Source organism: Trachemys scripta, chromosome 1 (genome assembly GCF_013100865.1).
Source record: "Trachemys scripta elegans isolate TJP31775 chromosome 1, CAS_Tse_1.0, whole genome shotgun sequence".
Lineage (NCBI taxonomy): Eukaryota > Metazoa > Chordata > Testudines > Emydidae > Trachemys > Trachemys scripta.
Genome location: NC_048298.1, coordinates 298,768,473 through 298,781,882, shown reverse-complemented (window position 1 = coordinate 298,781,882; position 13,410 = coordinate 298,768,473). Strand labels below are relative to the sequence as shown.

Sequence of the window (13,410 nt, the reverse complement as noted above, 5' to 3'; positions counted from 1 at the left end):
AGTGGGCTGTAGTCCACGAAAGCTTATGCTCTAATAAATTTGTTAGTCTCTAAGGTGCCACAAGTACTCCTGTTCTTCTTTTTGCAGATACAGACTAACACGGCTGTTACTCTGAAACCTGATACAGTTAGGACCATGTGCACTCTATTAATGTTTCTGTAGTTAAGGTTGAAGATATAATTTTAAGTTCCATGTTTCATGTTCATATAACATACTGAAAAAATTACTTGTTTGCTTGAAGTTCATGTATATTCTCAATCCATCTTTTTTTTTTTTTTTTTTTTTTTTTTTAAGCTTGATAGGATTCTGTTTGGCTGTTTTGAGAATTCAAAACACTTTACAAGTGTTTTTCCTAAACAGAAACATTTTGTGGAAGTACTATGTGTAATCATATAACTTGTATGGCTTTATAAAAGTACCTTTAAACTAAGTTTGTAGTTCTCATTGGTTCATTACCTCATCCTGTTTCACATACCTCCTGAAGACTCATCTCTGCTTGCCTACAAAACTCTACCTGCTGATCATGGCTAAGTAGGTGACAAATTGTGGTTGTCCTTCCTCTTCACTTACTAACTTGCCCATTCCTTTCCCTAACTACCTCCTTCCCCACCCCGTTAAAAATTTTTTAAAACAAAACCCAACGACAACAAAACATTTGACCGATAAATCTGTGGTGAGTCTTCTCCTTATTGATTTTTGTTATATTTCATTTGTCAACCTTTTGTCTGTGTCTTCAGGGCAGGGATTGTGCTTTCCTCTGTGTCTTAGTCTATATGCATACAACTTGTATTGGTTTAATTAAAATTATTTTTTAAATTTTATTTAGCAAATTAAGCTAAATTATATACCCCAGCTGTGTAAGTGAGTTCTATTTGTACAGTGCCCAGTAAAATAACAGTAACTGGGGTCTTTAGATATTCATATATAAATGTCTATTTATTAATAAAAATTGAGAAGTGCCTTAGATATATTTGAAGAAAAATAAGCAAGTTAGAAAACATAGTAGTATATGGTATATGTACATTGTTTTCTATTTTTAAGAATTTAGGAAGGTGCAAGATTTTAATAAGCATAGGAGTACAAGTATTTTGGGCATCATACAGTTTAAATAAGTTTAGGCATAAGATGAACCAGATTAGTTTTACCTGAGTGGCATATTTTAATCCATGTCATTTTTTAAAAGCATTACACTGTCATCTTAAACATCCCTGGACTCTGCTGGCATCTTTGCCAAACACCTCCAGCCATGCACACCACCATCCCAGATGTGTTTATCTGGATGTGTTCAATTGTACATTCAATTAAAATTTTATATGATCTCAGCTATATGGCCAGAGGGCATTGCACTCACTATAGAAAAAATGAAAAATTTGAAGCTAGTCCTGCTGAGGTGCCAGGTTAACTGGGCCCTTTCCAGTGGTACCTTATTACTCAAGTAATACTTCTAAAGCCTAGATTTTTGTTTGTGTAGTTGGAGGAGAGATCAATATTCAGGCACTATCTTGGGTCCTGCAATTTAAAATGTTTAGTTTTTCTTCACCTCTCCTGGATTTTTTTTGCACTTCTTTGCTCTCATGCCTTTTTAGCAGATTTACCCTTCCTTTATATGTGGGAGGATGGAGGAGTTTCTAGGATCTCCCTTTTCCCTTTCCTTCTATCCTATCCCAGTGTATGTCTCTGTGGTGTTAGGATAGGAGTTTTAAGGCTTTCTGATTACCCTATTTATTAACTTTACTAACACACCATTATTGCTAATAACTTGGTGTTTAGGGTTTGGTTGTGCTGGTGTGCCCTGAACCAAGGAAGGAAGGAAAAAACAAAATGTTAAAATGAATTTTTACTCAATCCTATATTTTACATAATCTCCCTTACTCCATAGACCTGAAGAAGAGTTCTGTGTAAGCTTGAAAGTTTCTCTTTCACTAACAGAAACTGGTCCAATGAAAGCTATTACCTCAACCACCTTGTCTCCTTTATCCCCTCTTATTTGTATAGGGATTTTAAAGGGGGAAAACTCTTGTTTTGAGTTTCTCAAATAGTATTAAATGTCTTTGTTGAGGAGTTTTAGTTGGTAGCTCTCAGTTCTTATGTTCTGTTGCTAAAGATTGAGTCTGTTTCTTAAAAGACCAGTCAAGATGTACACACAAATGGAGAGAAGATTTATTTATTTTATAGTAGTATCAAGAGACTATTATTGTACAACTTAGTGTAAAAACATAGAAAGCTCTCAGTTCACTGTGACATTGAGTAAATTGCCATCTTCCCCAGAGAAAAAAAAATCCCCCAAAGAGAAGGCAACTTTGTCTTCTCAAACTCAACCACTCAGCACAAATTCCTTGATAGTGCATTTACTTGCATTTCCTCTGGTCTGTTACTTAAACAATTTTGAAAAATTACCCAAAGCCTTGAAAACCCCTAATTAGTAATTTTTTCTAAACTTAGTTTACAAATTCATTTGATTCTGTTTCATGCTTTATTTTTAAAAAATCATGTTATAGATTTAAAACAACCATCCTGGCATTTATTGTCCACTTTAGACAGTTTAAAACTTCAACCCAGGATGGGATTTTACACAGCTTCCTTTTGTACCTTTTCATTGCTGTTCTTTGTCAACTAGTTGGGCTGTTAAAATTGCTTAACCATCACTCTTCCTACCCAGGGACAGTTCAGAGGATGAGGTCTGCTGTCAAGTATCAGGGGGTAGCCGTGTTAGTCTGTATCTACAAAAACAACAAGGAGTCTGGTGGCACCTTAAAGACTAACAGATTTATTTGGGCATAAGCTTTCGTGAGCAAAAACCTCATGCATCCGAAGAAGTGAGGTTTTTGCTCACGAAAGCTTATGCCCAAATAAATCTGTTAGTCTTTAAGGTACCACCAGATTCCTTGTTGTGTCTGCTGTCAGTAGATCACAAGTACTAGGCAGTCTTCTCCTTTCTATTTGTATATTACCTTCTCCGCTTCAGTTATTTCCCTCACTTATTTTTCTTTTCCCAGTTTTATTTGTTCCTTCAGATTTTTCTTTCCTTTCTTGTGGTCTCAAACCTGATACTACTGTTGTCTATAATGTGAAATAAGTACATAGGTACTACAAAAATTGGCCTTCAAAAAAGTAAAATGCAGAATAATGTAAAAATGTCTGAGACTTGTATATTGAAACAAAGATTGTGCCTGTGTTTAACTCATTAAAATGACATAACTATGCACTATTTTCAGTTGACAATGTAAAGAAAAGGGTGATATTTCAAGGCTGGGAAAAGGGGCAAACAGTTGTGCTTTACTCCTCACTGCACCCCAAAATAGTTTGCCTGACTGCACAGGAACAAAAAGGAGTCTGGTGGCACCTTAAAGACTAACAGATTTATTTGGGCATAAGCTTTCGTGGGTAAAAACCTCACTTCTTCAGATGCATAGAGTGAAAGTTCCAGATGCAGGCATTATATACTGACACATGGAGAGCAGGGAGTTACTTCGCAAGTGGAGAACCAGTGTTGACAGGGCCAATTCAATCAGGGTGGATGTAGTCCACTCTCAATAATAGATGAGGAGGTGTCAATTCCAGGAGAGGAAAAGCTGCTTCTGTAATGAGCCAGCCACTCCCAGTCCCTATTCAAGCCCAGATTAATGGTGTTAAATTTGCAAATGAATGACTGCACAGGGAGGATTATGCCTTTGGTTTTAAGTTTATGGCTGTAGCCTATTTGGATTATGAAGTTTTTGGTTGACACAGAAGCATGTGTGGTGGTCCCCTCTTTGTTTCCTCCGCTTTACCAGAATCTGAAAGATTTTGAGAGATAGTGATGAAATTTCTCTGTGAGACTGTTGGTTAAGACAGTTGTCCTTATTGCAGAATCAAGTTCCAAAAGATTCGTACTAATCTTTGCTTTATGCCCATCTAAAACTGTAGCATTGTCTGACAGTATCACGACTTTTCATTCCCTAGCATGGAAGATTTGAAGTTTTTGTAGTGTTCTCCTGCCCTTATCTCTAGGATACTGATGGGTGGTCTGGCTTGAGAGTATTTGTATTAGATAGGCTAGCCGAGGTGTTTAGGTGGGCACCTGACCTGATGATGATCTGATATAATGAAAATTCATTCTGGATCTGATAGTTCTCTGCTTTTCTTAAAAATTGTAATCTCTCTGATACAGGGTTAGGGAGTGAAGAGTTATTAAAGGGGGTAAATTCTGGTGCAGTTTTATTGGACTCTGTTTTAGGAGTAATTATTTCTGAGATGTTGCCCAGATGAACTTTTCAGGAGAGGACATTGCAGAATTCAAATGGCCTTCTCTTTCCCACTCTTTCTCCCCCATTTCCACCTTCAGCCAAAGAGATGGACTGAATATATTGATCAGTGGGTCTTTATTAATCAGAGAAGTTAGATGGCACCAGGGCACATCCAAATAGGTGAGCATCTCTTTCGTTTGATTGGTTTAATGAACTTGGAATTCCTTTTGGAGACATTTGTCAGAGCATCTTGAGGCCTTGGAATACAGCTTTTTGAGAAGAGGATGGTAGTGGTACCATGGACTTAATGTGGTTAAAATGAGCTCCTGGAACCATTTTTTTTTTTTCTTCATTGTATTCTTGATGAAGGATTTGACAGTTTCAGATACAAAACTCTGAGCCTTTAGAAATAGCCTTGTTTGCTTTGCCTTCTCTCTCTAAAAGTATAAACTTGAGGTGTTGCTTGCTCTGGGAATAAAAGCTGAACAAGGAAATGCTTTCCTCCCAGGCATTTCAAGCTCTTTAAATTCCCATCATAGACCAGTATGTAATCTTATTAATCACATTGCCTAAAGCCAGAACACACTTATCCAATCCTTCATTTCAGGCCAGTGCTATCAGCTACTACTGCTGTAATTATATCTATATTTAAACTGCCTCAACATACTGATTAATAAAAATGTAAAACTAAACAAATTACACAGTAAAGGAAAGACTGTTTTTAAGACCACATTCTCAAATGGAAAGAAAACAGATTTATTAGGGGCATGGGCTTTATAACCGAATGGAACTCCCAGTTCACTGCTTGAAGCATATATATCCCTAATAATTTAAACTGCTATAGAATTGTCCTGAGATCAGGAAGCACAATTCATCATTCTTTTAGTGATACAGTAGGGATCTGCAGAGGCAACTTCATAAAATGCATCTCAGATGAAGTAAGTTATTGAATCTAGATTTCATTAAGCTTGTTACTGAATTGTAATATATTGAATCCTGCCAAGCTTAGTCGTTATGGATTGAAATAGAATTTTTTTTATTAATCTTCCAAGGACCAAGAAAGAAAATTGAATGCTATACATCAGGGGTCGTCAACGTTCGGCTCGCCAGGGTAAGCACCCTGGCGGGCCGGGCCAGTTTTATTTACCTGCTGACGCGGCAGGTTCGGCCGATCGCGGCCCCCAGTGGCCGCGGTTCGCCGTCCCGGGCAAATGGGGGTGGCGAGAAGCCGCAGCCAGCACATCGCTTGCCCGCACCGCTTATAGTCGTGCGCAGTAAAGCTGACTGGTTTGGCTGTAATTACAAATGGATTTCGAACCCAAGCATTATCATCAGTAGTTGTAGGAAAATATTCCAATAAAGAGGCCTGCAAGTCACATAAGTGCTGTAAAATGGTGCTGGAAACTTCTTCATAGACTGCAGAATTTATTTCAGTCAGAAATTCATGTACTGTAGGGAAGCAGTCAAAGTTATTCTGTTCTACAGAAGATGCCCAGAATTCAGATTTCTTTTTTAATGATGAAATTTTATCCATTGTAGTAAAAATGGTTACATTCTTTCCTTGCAGCGACAGATTAATTTCATTTTAATTTTGCACAAATATCTGCAAGATACACAAGTCTCATTAGCCATGAGGAATTTGTCAAACAGTCATTAAATTTTCGTCCTGAATTATCTGAAGTGAAGAATACCAGTAGTTCACTATGAAGCTCAAAAAGCCTCACAAGCACTTTTCTTCTGGTTAGCCACCTCGCTTCCGTATGTAAAAGAAGCGTTTTGTGCTGACTACCCATTTCCTCGCACAAAATTTTAAATAACCTGGATTGAAGTGGTTGAGATTTGACAAAATTGATCATTTGTACTGGTTCATAGAGCACAATTTTCAGATATGCTGGTATTTTAACTGCAAGTGCTTGTCTGTGTAGAACACAATGGCTCTTAGTGCTTTCTGATGCCACGCTTAAGTTTCACGTTACAGCTCCCTTCATCTTCCCGATCATTACCCGAGCATGGTCAGTACATACAACAATACGCTTTCCCCAACTAATTTCATGCTTTCTGATAAAATTTTTGATGCAGTTGAATATTTCTTCTCCAGTCGTGTTGCTTTGCAGAGATTCACATAAGAGCAGGTCCTCTTCAATAATATTATTAAATCTATATCGGACAAATACTAGTAGCACAGCAAGTCCTGAAACGTCAGTGGACTCATCTAGCTGCAATGAATACTCATGCAAATTTTCAGTCGGCAAACTAGCTCTTTTTCTATGTCATCGGCAAGATCTTTAATATGGCGTGCAACAGTATTATTTGACAAATGTACAGCATCAATTTTTTTAAGCAGACTGCTCGCTCAACATGCACATTAAAATATCTTTCGTGCAAGGCTTGATAAGCGTTTCTCCAATAGTGTGGGCTTCTCTGGCAAGCGCTATATGGTAACTTACTCGATAAGATGCCTCTGCTACACTTTTGTTGTCTGTCTTAGCAATTTTAATCATTGAAATTTACAATTTCCAAGTGAGTCACGCTGCCTCTTGAAAAAACGTATATCCTTGTCTTTGTATTCAGCATGCTTGGTTTCCAAATGCCTATGAAGTTTAGCAGGAGCCAATGAACTGTTTGCTAGTATTTTGATGCAGTGTGCATCAGGAACATCTTTATTTCCAACACACGTAAAACCGAAAGACAAATAACTTTCATCATACTTTCGTTTTGAACTTTTAACACCTGCTTCTTGTTTTTTGATATACTTCAGTGGAAATTCTTTCACCTTGGATAATTCACTAGTACTAACAGATTTTTTCGTCATCAAAAGACTGCAATTGTTCATCCTCACTTTGAAGTATCACAGTATTTTGCTCGTTTATTTCGGCCACAGTTGTAGTATCAGAAGAACTTGCTTTTCGTTTCAAAGTTCCTTCTTTTAGCCACAAATCCATGGTGATTAGTAACAATATTTAGAAATATCGATTTTTGTCAAATTTCGTTTGTCACAAATATGTATATTGTTTTGAGTGAAGCTAGTTTAGTTGTGCTTATCGCACACACGGTAAAGATCCACAGGTTTGAATGTGTTGACGAATGTTATATTCAACATGGCGTAAAGAGAATGGTGTGTGCATACCGCTGCAGTTCACGCTGCCTCGAGCGGAAGTGGTACAACGTCCCTAACTGAAACGTGCCTGAAAGGGGTAGATGTCAACATGCTTGTGTGCCTCGTTCTCTTTACGCCATGATATTCAATATGAGATCTATCAATAACCGGAAAAAAAGTTTAATGTTAAATTATAGTCAAAGAGTTGTAAATTATGCTTCAAATATGCCAAATTAAAAAATTAAAGACCCTTTTTTTTTAAAATTACGATTCTTGCACAGAACACCTATTCACATCGTGTGGAACACCAGTGTTCTGCAGAACACAGTTTGGGAAATGCTGACTTAAGTTTACTTCCGTGCCTGCAGACGCTCGAGGTAAACAAACCGTCTCGGCCCACCAGCGGTTTATCCTGATGGCCCAAGAGCCAAAGTTTGCCGACCCCTGAATTATAGGGTCAGCTTGTGAATGGGTCACAAAAAATTTCCATTTTTACTTATCCATTTTGGGGGGTGGGGGAGGAGGGAGGTGTTGGCTTATAAATGAGCTGGCTTATGATTGAATATATGCAGTAATATATTAATGTAATTTATGAATAGTTATCACAAAATAAGTCCCACTGAAGGAATAAATCTCTTAAAGTATAATTGAATGCAACAAGGCTTCTGTAACAATTTCTAGTGTATGTTTTTAAAATTTGATCCAATAAAAAGGCATGTTAAAAAAGATTAATTATAGGCCTAATCCTGGAAAATGTGGTATGGAGGGTCAGCTGCCTGCCCATGCACTATACTTCCTAACATCAGAGCCATAGTATTTGTATTGGTTTATCTGTACATGCTATACAGTACACACACAAAACTACATTAAAAAAACATTGTTAAAGTTGCAAAGTCAAAAATTAGTAAAGACCAGAATTAAGGAAGCCCCTGCTCTGGAGATAGTTAAGTTCATCATGGGTTTTTCTGTGGTGCTTATAATATCTGATTGCTTCACAAATATTAATTAATTTATCTTCACAACAGCCCATGAGTTGAGAGGTTGCCGTATTGTCTGCATTTTACAGGTGGAGAGTTGAGAGAGATTAAGGTCAAAAGTTTCCGCTGATTATAGGTACCCAATTTGGACACCTGGGACCAGATTTTTCAGAGTACTTGGCATTATATAGCATTTTATATATTCAAGCAGAGCTCCATTGATTTCAGCTGCAGCTGTGAGTGCTCAGCACTCATGTAAGTTAGGCCCTGGAGTATCAAGTTGGATACCCAGAAAATTAAAAACACATAGTTTAGTGACCACCTCTGAAAAGTTTGGTTTACATGACTTTCCTAGCATTGCATAGGAATTTTGTGCCAGAGACCGGGACAGACACCACTTTTCTAGGACAGAATTCAACTGCCTTAACCATGAGACCATCCTTTCTCTTTTATGATCCCCTTCCTCATTCATTACACACCCGCTCACTTCTGCAACAAATGAGGTAGGGGGGTCCTATAAGCAACAGCCTCTTTTACTACACAACCTTGATTCATCCCCAGAGCATGATCCATTTTGTGCACAGAATGAGGCAGGGGTCCTGTAGAAAAAACTGTATATGATCGTGTAATTTGTATAATAATGCATATGCACCAGGGAGCTAAAATAAAGATGCACATGGGAATCATATTGGCATTTCCTACCTTCTGAATGTTTGACTTCACAATCTTAATGTTCATAATAGCCTAATTAAAAAAAAAAAAGGCAAACTGAAGAAGTAGAAATTCCACCACGTGGAATCCTATTGACCTACACATGGGTCATCAGCAGGGTTGGAACCTTTAGAGCCACAACACACACTTTTGCTGCTATGTGGACAGCAGCAGAGGGTGATATAAGACGACATATATATGGCTCTCATGGTTATTTGCTCTTGGTAGAGGAATGGTGATCCTCAGAGATCTTGGATTTCATTCCAGGCTCTGGAGGGGAATTGTGTACTTGTGAGCTTGCTTTTCTGTCTCTTCGCCTCCAAGCTTGACCCCTTCTGCCCTGTCCCAGTTCTCTTTTCCTCTCTCCCCTTGTCTTCCCCCCTACCCCTGGACTCCTTTTCCCTGTTTCATTCTCTTTGTTGTCCCAGTTGCCTCTCATCAGGCTTCTTTTTCAGCCAGGCATAGTCTCCCCCTCTAGGTTTGATGCAGGGTGGATCTGATTTAAATCAAATTGATTTTAAGTCACTAGTCAGGAAGACTCAATTTAATCATGGATTCCTACATAAAAGTGCATTCTTGTTGGTTGTTATAACCTTAATACATATTCTTCACAACTAAGAGATAGATGTAGGTTTCATTTTGAGAAGGTAAACACTATACATTTTTAAAATGATTTATTTTGAAAACTTTTCAGATTAGTTTTACAGCTATATTAGAAAATGAATGATTGGTTATTTAATTTACCAAAGGTAATTGAAGCAGATATTTATGAAGTCATTAGGAGGTTAATCATTAATATTTGGAGGATTTTCTTGCCGTGCTATATTAGGAGGAGAACATCACCAGACGGACATTTACATTGTTTTATTTAACTAAAACAACATTATGAATTCTGGATTTTTTCTTCAACAGCAAACATTTATATTTTAACAATATTTTAACAAAAAACAAGCATATTCAAGGTTTTCCCTTCAAGTGAGAGAATGGTATCATAGATCTCAAATCAATGAAGGCTGCATTCAGAAAGACCCTCAAGACTTCTGGAATATGCTGCTCAAACAGTTTCACTTTTGTTTCTACTGCCTGTCCCTCGCTTTGCACATTTATCTCCAGACTTCTTCTCCTTGTCCAGATCTATTCCGCCCCCAACAATCTTCTATCCATTGAACTTTTTGAAACTTTGCACTTTTAGAGAGAGCTAAGGGATTGACTCTGTGTACACAAATTTGCAGAGGGACAATAGGGTTGAGGCCTGTTGTTTCTCACCTCTAGATATTTACCGTATTTTCCGGCGTATAAGACGACTGGGCGTATAAGACGACCCCCAACTTTTCCAGTTAAAATATAGAGTTTGGGATATACTCGCCGTATAAGACTACCCCTCTTCCAACGCACACCAAAAAAAAATTAAAAAAACATCAGATTTGATTTCAATATGGTTATTTTAATTCAAATGCTTATGACATGCAGGTACTTAGCAGGAAAACTGTCACTTATAAACATAAGGCTGTTTGTCATCAAACATGTAAACATAAAACAGTGCAAGTGGATTAAACTTTTCCTAATTCACTCTAAAGCTGAAAGGAAGGATAAGACAATAAACCCATGGGAGCTGCCATGCTGTTTGTTTTCTAAGCTGTCAACCAAACTGGAATTGATGATGATAGGAGGAAGATAACAAACAAGAGAGAGAGAGCAGGTGCCGGGCAAGTCCCTGGCGAGTTAGCAACGCCCATCAGAACTGCAAGCTACGGTATTTTTACAGGTTTTGCTGGCGTGACAGTTTCCCTTTAAAAACCTTCAAAATCCTCCTGTTCGTCATCTGATATCATAAGTACATCAATGACATCTTGTGATACATTTGTAAGGCAGTCATCGTATGGATCGAATTCCGTATCAGATGGTGTGGTCTCAGCTTCGGCTTCCTCTTCATCTTGCCACAAGTAGTCGTCCTCCATACCATCTAATGAATTTGATATGCCACACTTCTTGAAAGACTTGATTACTGTTTCTGCATCAATATCATTCCAGGCTTTTATGACAAACTTGCATAAAACATCCAACTGTGGAGCACGCATGTTTCCTCCTTTTGTGAATGACTTGTCGCCGCTAACCATCCATTCATTCCACTGTTCTTGAATGCGATCTTTAAATGGCTTGTTTAGGCACACATCCAGTGGCTGTACCAACGATGTCAATCCTGCAGGAATAACTGCCGCATCTGTGTTTAGTCTTGCAAGCCTTTGCTTGGTGCTGGGAGTTAAATGAGCCCTGAACATATCCCACACCAGTAGACTACATTTTTGAATAAGTCCACCTGGTCGCCTGCTCCATACATTATCAAGCCATAGCTTTACCCCTTCTTCATCCATCCAGCCTTTTTCATTCACATGTACAAAACACCAACAGGGAACTTGAATTTCGGCATTGTTTTTCTTTTAAAAATAATCATTGGTCTCAGTTTGGCGCCATCAGCTGTGCATCCTAGTACCACTGTAAAACTGGACTTCTCATGTCCTGTTGTTTTAATTAAAATTGTTTTTTCACCTTTTTGATGGACAGTTTTATTTCCAACCATATCAAAATTCATTGGAGTTTCATCCATATTTCCAATACTACTTAACGCATAGCCATGTTTAGTGCGCTGTTGTATTATGTATCGATGGAAACTATTTACTTTGCTATCAAGATCTGCAGGTAATTTTGGGGCAATTTTCATCTTTTGCCTCAGTACCATATTATGCCTTCCCATGAATCTAGTACACCAGGATACAGTGGCCTTAAATCTGTTGCTGTGATCTGGGTTAGATTTGGCCCACTGAAGTGCAAACAAATGTATTTTATTTCGTGTCACTACATAACCGTTTTGGCGATGCTCATTCACCATGTCTGCTACATGTTTTTCGAGTTCTGGCCAATGTGGAGTGCCTCTTCTTAATGCACACTTACCCCTTGGCATACTCTTTAATGCTTTTTCATTTGCTTTCCAGTCCCGAACCATCTTTTCTGTTACTCCATATTGTCTTGCAGCAGCGCAGTTATTATGTTCCATGGCAAAGTTTACAACTTTAAGTTTGAAACTGGCTTCATATTTCTTTCTTCTTGCTGGTGGAGCCATGATGGGGTTTTGACTGTTGGACATTTGTATACTGTACTGTATGTACTGGTGCTATACTGTATGAACAGGTACAGATACTGGTGCTGTACTGTATGTGGTACCCAGTATACAACAACCAGCCAATCACGGCAAGCGATGTACCTTACCGGCGATTGGCTGGTTGTTGTATACAAAGCCTGCTTGGATTGGTCAGCTCTCCCTGCCTGCCCAGCCCTCCCTGTCTCCAAGACTATCAGAGCGGTAGCGCAAACACGCCTCTTTCACCCGTCTGGCCCGCCCTTGTATCCTATTACCTCCTTCTCTGCCTCTCAGATCTCGCACATGCGCGCCTGCGCCGCTTCACTGCAGTCCTCAGGAGCGAGATCTGAGAGGCAGAGAAGGAGGTACGGTAATAGGATACAAGGGCGGGCCAGACGGGTGAAAGAGGCGTGTTTTTCTGGGCACAGCGCCGCTCTCTCTCTTTTTTCCATACCCCGGGCGTCCCGGACGCCTGCAGCTTGCTCCGCCCTTCACTTACACCTTCCCGGTGAGGCGCCCCCTCACCTCGTCATCGGGCGGGGATGCGGCCGCGGCCGTTTTTGAGCTCCCCCCACCATATGCGGCGACCGCAGATTCTCCAGTCCGGCTCGGAAGTTTCAGCACCCGCCCTATAAGACGACACCCGGCGTATAAGACGACCCCTGACTTTTGAGAAGATTTTCCTGGGTTAAAAAATAGTCTTATACGCCAGAAAATACAGTCTTTATTTTAAAAACATTTTTACTGTTAACAAGCATGTTACCTCTAGAAACACAAATCCACAGTTTGAGAACTGCAAAACTAAGCATCTCTGATGGTATCTTCTAGACTGAGCACTGAGTCCCATTGGGAAGATAGCAAGATTAACCTAAATAATCTATACAGAAGCCCCTGGGACCCCATAAAATCTGGCTCTGTGGATGAGGGGAAAGCAGTGGATGTTATTCCTTGACTTTAGCAAAGCTTTTGATATGGTCTCCCAAAGTATTCTTGCCAGCAAGTTAAAGTATGGGCTGGATGAATGGACTATAAGGTGGATAGAAAGCTGGCTAGATCGTCGGGCTCAATGGGTAGTGATCAATGGCTCCATGTCTAGTTGGCAGCTGGTATCAAGTGGAGTGCCCTAAGTGTCGGTCCTGGGGCTGGTTTTGTTCAATATCTTCATTAATGATCTGGAGGATGCCGTGGACTGCACCCTCAGCAAGTTTGCAGATGACACTCAACTGGGAGGAGTGGTAGATAGCATACAGAGGGACCTAGACA

At 39.3% G+C, this 13,410-nt stretch overlaps 1 protein-coding gene and 1 pseudogene across 4 annotated transcripts in view; one reads left to right on the top strand and one right to left on the bottom strand.

The window, feature by feature from the left end:
- The window catches only part of LOC117881263, a 10,939-nt pseudogene extending 3,771 nt beyond the window's left edge, over nt 1-7,168 (bottom strand).
- Nucleotides 1-13,410, top strand: part of PDS5B (PDS5 cohesin associated factor B) — a 272,948-nt gene that overhangs the window by 32,731 nt on the left and 226,807 nt on the right. The gene's annotated exons all lie outside the window — the stretch shown is intronic.